The following is a 13,304-nucleotide window of genomic DNA, read 5'->3' as shown; positions in this document are numbered from 1 at the left end:
GATGCCTCCTGGACGCCTCCCTTTAGAGGTTTTCCAGGCATGTCCAACTGGTAAGAGGCCCCGGGGTAGACCCAGAACACGCTGGAGAGATTATATATCTCGTCTGGCCTGGGAACGCCTCGGGGTTCCCCAGGAGGAGCTGGAAAGTGCTGCTGGGGAGAAGGACGTCTGGAGGACCCTCCTTAGCTTGCTGATGCTGGACCCTAGGTGTGCGCTAGGTGTGCTGAACAACGCGACCCCGATTACCCCCGGATAAGCGGAGGAAAATGGATCGGATCGGGATGGATGGATGGACATATTTAATTTGAATAAACAAGGATTTATTTTTTGTCAGCAATTACTGTGAGCATCCGGAGTTGAAGCAGAAACATAACTTTCACTAGAAAGTGTGCAGCTCGGAGTGAACCCAAAAGAGGCCAGTGTGGTATGGGTTGGTTTGCATTTTTTACATAATGTAAATTAAGATGATTTCTCCTGAAACCTACGTCCTATCCTATCCTATGATGTGAGTCTTTACACAGTGTACAGCAGAGCCTTTTCACTAAAGGACACACATCAGAATGAAATATGGTAAAACAGGTTGGCATGATATAAATCATTTTTCTGGAAATAATAATATATTTTTTCATGTTATTATAAAAAGCCTCTTAATAATATATCATTTGGAGATAAAGTGTGGGTTGTCAAAAGACCAAACTTGTCAGAAGGCTGAAATTGGAGTCACACATCTATGATATTTACTTCAAAGAAACCAGTTTGTCTACAGTAGCTGCCAAGAAAAAGCAGAGGTCGTTATCTCTCACCGAATAAGGGTTTAAGAGCCACAAGATATTTTGGGTATTTATTATTGTTATTGTTATGTAAATAATGGCTTGATCCCAAAATGTAAGAGCTGTTGGGGTCACTAATTATGTTCAAGTGGAAAGCTATGGTCTTAATGAATTAAAATACCCCTGGAGAAGAAGCAAGATTACTTCCTGAAGTGAATATCTGCAGCCAAAAAATATTAAATGAGCAAATTGTTTGCCTCTCTTAATTGCATGGCCCCTTCACACTGAGAACTATCAACCCAAGCTGCCAGATAAACAGCAGCCACATATCAGCTAATTAAGTTGTTTGGTCTAATATGTTGGCAAAATATGCCACCAGCTCTTCAGAAACATATCTGATCAAACCTGTTCACCAGCTAGCTGCTAACTTTTTTGTCTGATGTTCAGTACTGGGCTGGCAGCATTGAGGACGGTTTATCAGATCTTGATGCTCAAAACAGCTGCAAGCAAGAGATTTGTTTTCCTACAGTGTTTGCTTTAGGAAACTAAGGCATGGTTTGCAAATGTGTGGTTTAGAGTACTCCAAGTATTTCTAAGTATCTGGAGAGGCCCTTAAACATTGGAAAGTAATCGCCAACTGGACGCAATAAACTTTTTTGAACTTGCCACAAAAACCAATGTCTTTCCCAAACATGACTGAAACCTAACAACAGGTGGGATGCAGGACACCAAATATCTCCCATGTGAAAGTCCTGTGAAAGTACCATTCAGCCTCAATGACTTCTTCCCCATTACCTTTGTGTCACATTTCCATGAATGTAAAAAAAGAAAGGAATTGTGTTTCCTCAAAAATGCTACTGTCTGTATCTGAACTGTCTGTAGCTATTGATTCATGTATAAAAAATACCTGTATTCACATCTTTATTATACTGGTCACGTCTTATAGAGGAAGGACATTTGTAGTCTGCTAAATAATATAGTATTATGATGATTTAACTGTCAATCATGTCAATTTTGCATAAAATAATAATAAAACCTGCTTTGTATTTCAAACCCAGCTTCAACTGTAGCTTTTAATGGCCTGGGTGGGAATGCAGAAGTGAAAATAGAAAAGGAGGTTAGTGGAAAAATACCATAGGCTACAAATCATAACTGCTCATGTATATAATAGGAGTAGGCCCAGATTGAAATATATTTAATTTGTAATGTCAATTTAAAAATGCTATCAAAGATATTAACAAAAATCTGAAATCTCCCTTTGACATTAGCATGCACTTCTTAGACTGTCCCTCACTTCAGCCCATCAGGTGTCAAGTCTACTGTCAAGTCACACACAGTGTCAGGTTTCAATGTATCTGATCAGGAGGTAAAATAAAACCTTTGGAACATCAGTCAAGGTTTTGTTTTTTTCCCACATTGCACACATGGGAACATCTGCATCATGGAAAGCACCGTACAGACAACAAGAGAGAGAGAGAGAGAGAGAGAGAGAGAGAGAGAGAGAGAGAGAGAGGGAGACTGACACTCAACGAGTGTCATGAAAAAGCTCCTAAAAGTGGTGAGTGACAATACTCAGTGTTTTCAGTACAACTACTAGTACAGTCATTTGATTCATTCATTTATGTATTCATTCATTCATTCATTCATCCAACATTTGTTGTTCAAATAATCTTTAATGAAACCGATAGTACAATTACAACAAAATTAATAAACCCCCCACAATTTTGTTTTTAAGAGAAAACAAGCAGAAGAACAACAGAACTCAGTTAAAACCAGAGCGTACTTTGTACTTATGGTTTTAAATGGACTTACAATTGTGTTAAGTTTTAATGTGTTAAAACGCAAACAGCAGTTAAGTGCTTGATAAATAAGTAGAAACCAATTATTAGAGCTGCCCACATAACCTTTCCATAAATGTTGCAATGATGAGTAGAATAATCGGTTATAAATCCATGTTAATATACTCATTAATGCAGCTTTAAGTCAATCAATATGTATGTATTAACCTTATTTAAATCTTAAAATAAACAACGTTTATTTTCTGGAAACATCAACCAGTGAGTTTGTACATCAACCGTTCAGTCAGTAACATGAATATGTATGTTAACTCAATCATGTGTGAGGATTCTAAAAGATTTGTTACGTATTTATTTGCACTTGCTAAGCATTTTGCTCCATTTAACAATGTCCTATGCATTATGTGAAAATAAAACATAATGAACCTAAATACTAAGTTTATAATCAGTGCACCTCACGCGTAGTTCCTCAAAACAGCAGGGGCTACTATCCTCTGCCAATATTCACTTATTTCCACAACAGCTTCTTTATAATGAGGGCACCTTAGTGTAAATGGACTGGGTGGAGGCAATGAAGCAAATGTCTAAACTGATGGGAGGTCCATGTACATAACAAACATAATTCATGCGTAAATGCAATTTAAATGACTTTTAATTGCATGTCTTCTTTTATCTCACTACTGCCACCGTCTTCTGCTTTATAGCACCATCAAACAAACATCAAGACTATAAGGGAGATAGTGGGAATTTGTTAATTGAAAAGGTTGCTGTTCTGCAGCGACATCTGATGTCTTAGAAGCAAGGTTGTCCTTGAATGCATAAACAGCACTGCCATCAATAACATAACTTTGTTACATTTATATGGCGTGTTCACTATGCTGCATCAGAGTTTGCTTGGAAACCCATCTATTCAGTAAGTCTCCTTACAGTGCTTTAGTGCAGATCAAGGTTATACAGCTCTGGCACACTCTGTGCATGTGATTGTTCAAGGTGGATCTATGAGAGAAGTCGTAAGGAGACCTTTGTGCAGGTATTTCCGCCTTAGCATGTTTTATTAACATGTTCATCGAAATACATTATAAAACCTTCTGAAAAGGTAAATGATGTTACTGAATGTTCTTCTGACATGCTGCTGTCTTGAGCTGTGTGCGTTCCACTGTTGGAAACAGATGTGTGATTAAAACCTGCGAGGTGAGAGAAAAGGCTTTGAGTGCAGCAGCATGAAGCTTCGTAATTTAAATTTGCTTGAGAGTAACTTAGCTGCAGGGGTTGAATACATTACACATTACCAATGTAATAGGTTATCAAGTGTTGAGATTAAAGGCTTTCAAAACTATTTTATTCAGCAGGTCTATTAGCCTTTACTCAGCTCACCACTTGCAGCTGATAATAAACATTGAAAATGCTGAACATAGATTATGGTCTGGCATGGGGGCACCTTTTTTACGCTACATTACACATACACAGATTCATACAGATTTTTCTAGTTCCATAATTGTTAAAAACTAGCAGTGATTATTGATAACTGACTATAGTTTTCACAAAAAGAAATGCAGATAACAGAGTTTTTAAAAGTGCATTTAAAACTTGCTTTTCTATATTGCTTAAAGTTCAAATATTTTGTCAGTTTACTGCATAATTAATGGATTTTGTACACTTTGAGATGTAGGAATCATTCAAACCTTGTTATATTTTATATCCCTCTCATTTATGTACCTAACTCTGTTGTTTATATGTATAATATTATTGTGTGTTAGTGACACTTACTTGTGGGTTTCCACACTTGAAACCAGTCATAATTTAAACCAATTACAGTTTAATCTAACATGATTGTGCCAATGATATTAGATTAGTCCAAATGTAAAAAAGACAAACAGGAAAACAGATAATGGAAGATTCTTTTAAGCCCACCCTTGAGTGACCGAACCCTTTATGGTCAGTAATAAAATGTCCTAATCGTTAAATGATGTCAGGCAGCAAGCTCCCATTACTTTATACTTTAACTTTAAACTTAATAGATATGGAAATGCTTCCCTAATCTAATGCTATCAAGTCTATTTTATCATCTAACTTAAACCAAACTATTATTAGTTTAACAAAATCTTGATCAATATGGCATCAATACTTTGGAATTTCTGTTGGTGACGTTTGGGTTCGAGTAGATACATACATACGAACAACATATAACAAATAAACATATAAACATATAACAAATAAACATATAAACATATAACAAATAAACAATATATTTTTCTTTTTTTAGATTTGCTGTTGTTCATCATTAGTTTGGAGTAGCATTTACAGACATTTATTCAAAGAAGTGTAAAATAAAAAGCGTTTTGCCATTACAAACCTACCAGAACATTCTTATTTACTCTTGAGACAATGGGTTTCCAGGTCGCTTCTGAGGATGTACTGCATGAGTGTGAGGCATTTCAAGTGTAGATTAAGAGAGCAATAAAATTGGGTCTATAAAGTTCAGGGAACAAATGTACAGGGGATACACTTTGGCAGAAAACAAAATAGAAGACTGTTTGGGGAACACTAGACTCAATTTCAATCTATATCTTTATCCTTGTGTGTCTTCCAAACAAACAAACACCTTTCCCCCAAGAAAACACCGATACAAGCATTTTGTTCATACGTAGTATGCAGTAAATAATTCAAAAGTAGAAAGAGACTGATGTGGTGAACATTGTAAGAAAATTCACAGTTACCACAATGACATAAACACAAGTCACACACAAATACTCATACAGGCATTATCCTGCCTGCATTAACAACCCTCCCACACACAAAGCTTTGAAAGTAACTGGAAACAGTCGTTAAAGTCACTGCAAGTCCTGATGGGATGAGTAATGGACAAGTGCTGCACAATCAAATCCAGGTTTTTTAAACACTCGTACACGTTCAAGTCAGTTTGGTTACTAAAACTGAGCGCATCGCTTTTGCCACATGACATCAAGTGCTGCTCATTTATCAAGTATTCAGAATAAATCCAATGCTGTTACCCTCCATGATCGATGAAGAACTGGTGGATTGATTTCTTTTGGTGCCAGTCCAAAGCTGGAACTAAGCTGAAATGGGACCACAAGCAGAGGAAGTTTATAATTGGAAGTCATTCCTAACCCACAATGCATAAAGCCACTATGCAATTTGCATTCAAGCCTGTTGGCACAAATGTGCTGTCTGAATCCCAAATTCACCGAGAATATAACCAAACATATTAGCTTTGATCTTTGACTCATCCCACGCATATTGACGATAAGAATGCAATGTTTTGTGGTCTTGGAAATGGCACTGCTTGCTAAAAAATCAGCACAAACATAAAAGTAATCAAGAGGGAAAAATCTATGTTTTCATCAAACATCACACAGCAGGCTGTTATCTGAGAGGGGGAAATGAGCACAGTTTTGTGTTCAATAATGAATGCAAATGGGTGGGGATTTTAACCACCATCTTTCACAGATGTCAAGTTTTTGATAATGGCAGACAGTCTGAGATGAGTTCTTTGTGTGGATCTTATTTTAATAACCATTTTACATAAAAGCATATGTAGGCAGAATAAATTATGTACTACTCTGACAAATTCAGTTTTTGCCATCCAAGCAGCTTTAAGGATGGTGATGTTGGTTGGTCAATCTGTCCGTCCTTCAAATGGTACAGAAAAAAAGTGCATCCACAGCCACTTTTTGTTTGGTTGCGGTGGTGATCTATTTTTATTAAATATATCAGAACTTGACAGATGGGAAATCAATTGCAGGATGAAAATATAGAAGGCAAAAACTCCACTGTTTTATTCTTGCTAGCATCTTGGACATGTTTTTAATCACAGGGTGTTACATCGGAAAGCCTAGTCTGTGAAAGCAATACACAATAAATCCTGATTAGTGGGTTTAATTAGAGGCAGAATAAGTATGATTTTCCTAAAACGCTTTGTATAAACTCATACAAAATAACTCTGCAGAGGCCTGGACAGATCCTAAGCAAAAATAAACAAACATATCAAGACAAGCGGGCATGAAGTCGTTCTACAATAAAAGTGAATCTGGGGTGGCTTTCAACAAGCACCGTAACCCCTGTTGAGCCGGAGGGGAGGGGCCAACCTTGAATGTTGGGTTTACAAACTGCAACTGACAAATCCTACTCGTTCTACCTTTAATGTCACAGGATTTGTTAATAATAATAATACAAGGAGGGATAGCCTTATATTTAAAGAGAAACATCCCAATGATACATTGGAATGAGCTCGAACAAGAAAGACAGCATAAGTCATTACAGCAAGTGCCCCAATACCATTTTCACCATGTTACAAAGTGACTAAAGTGACAAATCCTCGTAGTATCCATATTAATGACGGAAACAAAATTGGTGACAAAGTCCATGTCCTGAAAATGTCAGGGTTAATGGATGGGTGGAAAAAATATTGTACTTCAACATGGGACACGGCAGTAAGATTGGCGTTCCCAACAGACAGTCAAAGTTGGTAAAGTAGCATGAGGTCCCCTAACATTAACAAAGTAGTCGTTTAACCCAAACCAAAACCTTATACTTAAAAAAACAGAAACAAAGTAATGATTTACTTGGGAACACAAAACTAACAAGATTAGTGAGATGCTACCACGCTACCAATATACAGTGGTCCTAAACAGGATAAGCAAGTATAGAAGGGATGGATGGATGGATAGATGGATGGATATAAATAACCAAATGATCTTCCCTCCATTCCACCCTCAAGACAAATTTTAAGGCTGTAAGACGAACACAAATGCAAGTACAGTATGTTCCCCATTCCATCAAACACTGTTGTTTTGCGAAATTGAATGGACATCTCAGCCTCTAGGCGCCGCTACTGGGGCTTTAAGGCTTTTACTTTTGTTCCATTAGGAGTCAGTTTCCTTCTCCAGGCCACGGGGAGAAACCATCTCTCAGACAGGACCCACTCTATTAGATGTGTCCCCTACAGGTTTGTCAAAGTTAGGTGATTGTTCAACTTAAAAAAGTCAGTTACTGTATTATCCAAAAAATCCTTTCTGCTAGCAGGACAACAGCAGGCAAAAAAGGTGTTGTCTCCATCTGTCTCTCATTCTGTTGCTGTGTGTGCTGCCTCACGAACACACAGTTACACCAGCAAGAATCCCTATGGTAGTGTCGGTATGTTTGCTCTATGCTGTCTTGGTTTTGAAGACCCCGCGAATGCCTTCAAACATCCACAAAGAGCGTTGTCTAGCATTTGCATACTGTTGCCGGCTAACGTTTGCATGAGAACCTTTAATTTAAATTCTTACTTGTCATGGATTGGTGACAATTAATTAAACATTGATTCCTGAAGGCTTAGGCCTTCAAAGGTAGCTGAGAATCATTTATGCAGTTACTTTCACAATCCGCAGTGCTAGCAGACACATTAGGGAAAAGGAGAGCTCTATTTTCATTGTCTGACATGAATAGGTGAGATGTGTCCTGACTTTTGCGATTGCGGCTCTCGCCTCTGTGACATGACAGTGAAAAGCTGTACATCAGATATCTGTCTGGGCTTTGTTAGTAGCCAAGGAAACACAGACAGACACCAAGAGCTTACTTAAAACCTCAAGGAGGCAAGAAGAAAAATGTGCTTGTCTCATCAATCTAATTTACGTGACAGGACCATCAGTACATTTCAGCCACCCATACTGCTTTTGTCCTAATGAAATTATATGATGAGGTAAAGACAGCTCTGTCACAGTAAAGGACAAACTGACATTTAAGAGTGAAAGTCAGCAAATAAAACACTCTCATCCAGTCAAAGAACATAAGACCCTCTGCTTTGAGGTTGGTGGCATTCTTTGATATTATCGTGAGTGCTAAAAGCTACCATCGGTATATAAAAAGAAACTGGGAGCCTAATTAGGAATATGGAGATGTATAGGCTGTCCAAGTAGCCTAGCAGCCATGCATGTAAACTACAGATATTATAAACCTTTTAGTGTTATTTCAGATCAATTAACTTCCTGTTCACCACTTAGATCAAACAGGCTATAAACAAAACAAATGTTTGAAGTTCACGAAATTCACCTCTCAGGATTTCTCAAATTCACATTTTGCATCTCTCACTTTAAGGTAAAATGATGTGCATTTATTGATGTCATATGCACTGTTATATGAAGTTCTGAGAAATGTATTTCTTGGACTGTAATGCACCCTGGGAGAATTAGAGGAGTGGAGAGCTTTTGTAAATCCCTGTGTTTCTGTGTTTACTGTTGTACCCTTGCTTTTTAATTTGCTGTTGCTTAACTGTGTTAAATTCTCCTCGTGTTTCATTTAATTATTGTTGTTATTGCTTCTCTTTGCTTTTGCCTCTATTTTTCTAGCTTGCTTTCAAACCTTTTTAATGAATATGTAAAGCATTTTTTTTATTATTATTCATTTAATTTGATCATATTTCATATTTTGTTGCTAAATCCAAAATTCAGAACATAAATATAGCTGCAAAAAAAACGACTTGCTACATAAAGATATAGTGGAATCATGCCGTCCTGAACGCAGTATAAAGTCCCTCTCCCTCCGTGTGTTGTAATCTGAGTTTCTCTGTGCTGTGTCTACGTAGCCAGTCTGGACGCGCGTGCACGTTCAAGTTCACGTGAATCTATGTGTTTGACCCACGGCATCGTCAAGGAGGCATAACGGCATCCCTCACCTTTCCCACCAGGTAAACGCTGTCCTTACAGTTACACTGTCCTTCAGCCATTGTCATGTTGAGAGCTGTGAGGCACTCCCTCAAACATATATATATATAAGATATGCTCTGAATTGCAACTTTTCACCTTTAAAGCTGTAAAAGTAGTGTAGTGTTGCTTAAGGTGTAAACTTGCAAATGTCCCTGTATAAAATGACCACTAATATTGTTTCATTACAATTGACATCAAATGTGCTAGTTTAGGAGATATTAAGGTTTTGTAATCTTCTAATGAGAATACAATGAAACTTGAATAAAAATAAGAATAAGGCAAACAACGTGCATTTATCTTAATAGTAACAGGTACATACACTCTTGTCTCCGCATGTTTCTTGAATATAATTAATGGATTGGTATCAGCACCAATACTGTCATCTCAATAGTTAAGAAGTAGTGTGTAGCTAGCGTCTCAAATGAAACATAAAAGAATGATCCAGTGCTAATAAAATAATTACTGCTTTCAGATTGGTACTTGGTATCAGTAAATAGTATGATCATCAGTATCATTTGGGGATAAGTGGGTGTGGTGGAACTCCATGAATAAAGTCCACTTGATAGGGTGCTACAGGATGAGCTACACTGAATCCTTGATCCTCCGTGGCCTTATATCATCAGGAGCCACAATGTGTCCTTGATTTGACTCTGCTACCATCACAGTGTCCATTATATTAATTTCAAGGTAACTCTACCACTGTAATTAAGTACCACAAGTAAATATGTCTCCTTGGCCAAAAAGAGCACAGTTCTTTTTCTTCTTCTTCTTCTTCTTCTCACTCACAACCTCTGTCTCAGGCTCCGTCACCACCTCATCAGGCTCCGCCTCCTCCAGTTTCACCATCTTCAATATTTCAAGTCATTAAATTAAAGGGTCCAAATATTATGTCCTCAACTACAAAGAACTTGCTGGCTTTATTGTAGATACATTTGCAGTTCGGACATGCAAGGGCCAGCCCAGTATCCTGGGAGTTTTGTCCATCGTTACATAAAATACCACTGTGCAATGCAGGATGGTGTTTCCTTTCTGTTGCGAGGTGCAGGGGTGTGGGGTGTGTTCAACATTCATGCAAAAAACAGTTCACATCCGTCAAACACCTGCAGTTTCTTCTGTCCTGGCAATGTACATGGAAAAGCCTGCAAGTCACTCACTCCTGTGATTCCCTCACTGTCTCTTCATCAAACCAACCCAGTCCCACTGTATCTTGCACAAATGCTGCAACACGCACACACACACACCCTTGCAAGCCCTCCCTGCTCTCCCTTTCTCATAATATCTCTATGGAACACACCATCCTTCTTGATCAAACTTCATCTAATGTTGTAGGTTTGATCTTCCATGGTCGGTCCACGAGAGCTCCCCAAGTGGACCTGCTGCTGGTCAAAGAACCATTTCATTGCGGCAAAACAGATTCCCAGGTGGATTCCAGAGGGTCCTCTGTTCGCTTCCTTTCGATAAAGTCAAAGTTGAACTTGATTTTGAGCAGATACGGTATACTGGACATGCCCAAACACACATGCAGCCACTGCACTGGAGAGCCTTTGCTTTCAGTTCAACCTTCCAGAAGAGGAATCTCCTAATCGTTGCTCCCTATTGGTGAGACAGGTCTGGGAAAAAATCCTGTCAATAGCCAGTCTATACTAATCAGTATATGCATGTGCCATATCTGATTTTCTGATTCCACCCCTCTGATTATCATGAACAGTAATCAAGAAAAACACTAATTGGATTGGACACGTTGACACATTCTCTATAAAGAAACAGATGTATTGCTGCATTTGACCAAAGTCTATGGGATCATGTAGCCCTGACTTTATCTCATGACATGCATGAAAATAGTTACGCTCAGCACAAAGGTGGAGGCAAAGTGGGGGCTCTTTTTTGGGGGGTCATAAATGTACAGAGGCAATGTGATTAATGCAATGTTTGAAAGCACAAGATGACACAAATGCATCAATTAAAGCTGATGTGCAAATATCACATATCTCAATAATGTCTAGAAACTATACTTCCCAATTTCGGTGCATCAATTCAGAAACTGCATGACAGCTGATCTGTCAATTAATGTGCAACCTGCAAAAATAATAACTTACCCGGCTACCGTTGCAGAGATTAGATGGCTGAAGAAACCAGGCAGCGGGCGAACATCATTACATCCCCTGTTAATGTCCATTCACGGCTCAGCGACGTTCACGTCGACACCCGGTTACTGTGTCGACGGAGAGGAGCGCGCACAGACGGGTACGCGCCGCTTGGCCATAGACAGATCTCAGGGAGGTGCGTCAGTTGAGGCGGAGGAGGTGGGAAGACAAGGGATAAGAGTAATAAAGGCTAATAAGAAGACAAAGGTTTTCTCTAGAAAGTCAATATGACATTTTGAATCATATTTCATAAGATACACCAAAGTGTTTCATTGTGACCCTTTTCTAATCTTTCACTATGAGTTGTTCATGAAGCCTAATTTGGGATCCCATATGGTGGAAAGATATGACACAAAAGAGGAGATGTAATACAGTTTAATACAGTATATGTAGTCAAACACTAATATAAGTGTAGTATTTTATCAAACTTTGAAAACTAATCGTTTGAAAAAAAAAATGAATCCATTTATAATGTCATTCCTGATGCAAGTTAATGCTTTTTTGTTATACATTTATTGAGTATTTACATATGAAAATTATAAATCATGAGTGTATAATTTGTGTTATAGTGAGTTGTAAGCAATACAGTGTACTTTTATGAGAGTTATGACTACCTCGGGATCGTCCTAAACATTTTTATAGTATAGAATATGGAGTATAATTCAATCCACTCCTCTCCTTAATGTGTAACCATGGAGAGAGGAATTACATACTCCAAACCTTTACCAAGTGTTCCACTCAGTCGGACAAGATCTATTGACGAACCCCTCAATGTCCTTGTGTGATGCAAATGTGTGGTAGGTCAGGCGGGATGCAGGTTGGTTTCATATTTGTGTTGAACATGAGAGGGCTATGAAATGCCCTATAGAAGAGGCTGTGTGCATTTATAGCAAAAGTACACAATGTACTTAAATGTGCACCTTGCTCACTTTAACAAGTTAGTTCGCAGTATCACAGTAACGCATTCTCACAGGGAGAGTGTGAAGTCTGTGCAGGTTTCATGCAGAGGCAACGAAAAGGTTCATTAAAGAGTTGGAACAAGTATGAAGGCACTAAAAAATGCTTTAATGTAAAAAGAACTGGTTGATGTAATTTGGGTTATATTAGGGGTTTGGATGATGGTCATAATTAGGGACTGGTTATAAAATGTGCTGGCTCCAGTGTTGGAGTTGGAGGTGTTGTGTTGTATTTTCCATCAATCTCTCAACTCACCTCCCTCTAGCGCTGCAGCTCTCTGCTGTTTATATAGCTCGGTGTTATGTAAATGTGCAGTCACTTTGTTTCATGTAAGAAATCACTGATTGATGTTCAGATTCCCTTGACTGACTGCTAGGATGTGCTGTAGATTGGTTTTAGTGGGCTGTGGAGATGAAAATGTGGACAGTTGGGTGTGATGTGTGGGCTGATGTGCATTGAGAATTGACAAGAGAGAGGCCAAAACTGATCCAGCAGACAATATTTGAATCATACTGTGTTAAAGGGTTGGCCAACCTTCGTTTATCCTTTGTGAAATCGGTATTTTTCTTCACATTCTTTGAAACGCGAAATGTGAACCTTGACGGGAGATTTTTTTTCCATGTTTAATCTATTAAAAAAACACATTAAGGCTTAAAAAAATTACATAAATTGGTTATTAAGCCCCACACTTTCTGCACTACAGTCACTTATCTTGGCTACAATGACGAAGCAGTATGATGGCTGCTGCCTACAATAACACTTCAGTGAGGCTCATATTAGTCACTAAGAACAAAATGTCTGCTGCCAAATGATTTTAAAAAAGTAAATTTAATCAAGTATTGACAGAGTGAAATATCGTACCATGACATGGGGTGACTCTTGGACAGTTGTTACATTTCCTTAGAGATAAGTCTTAATATGAAACTGTAAAGT

This window comes from Anoplopoma fimbria, chromosome 16 (assembly GCF_027596085.1).
Source record: "Anoplopoma fimbria isolate UVic2021 breed Golden Eagle Sablefish chromosome 16, Afim_UVic_2022, whole genome shotgun sequence".
In the NCBI taxonomy this organism is placed as follows: domain Eukaryota; kingdom Metazoa; phylum Chordata; class Actinopteri; order Perciformes; family Anoplopomatidae; genus Anoplopoma; species Anoplopoma fimbria.
This window is presented reverse-complemented; position numbering follows the sequence as displayed.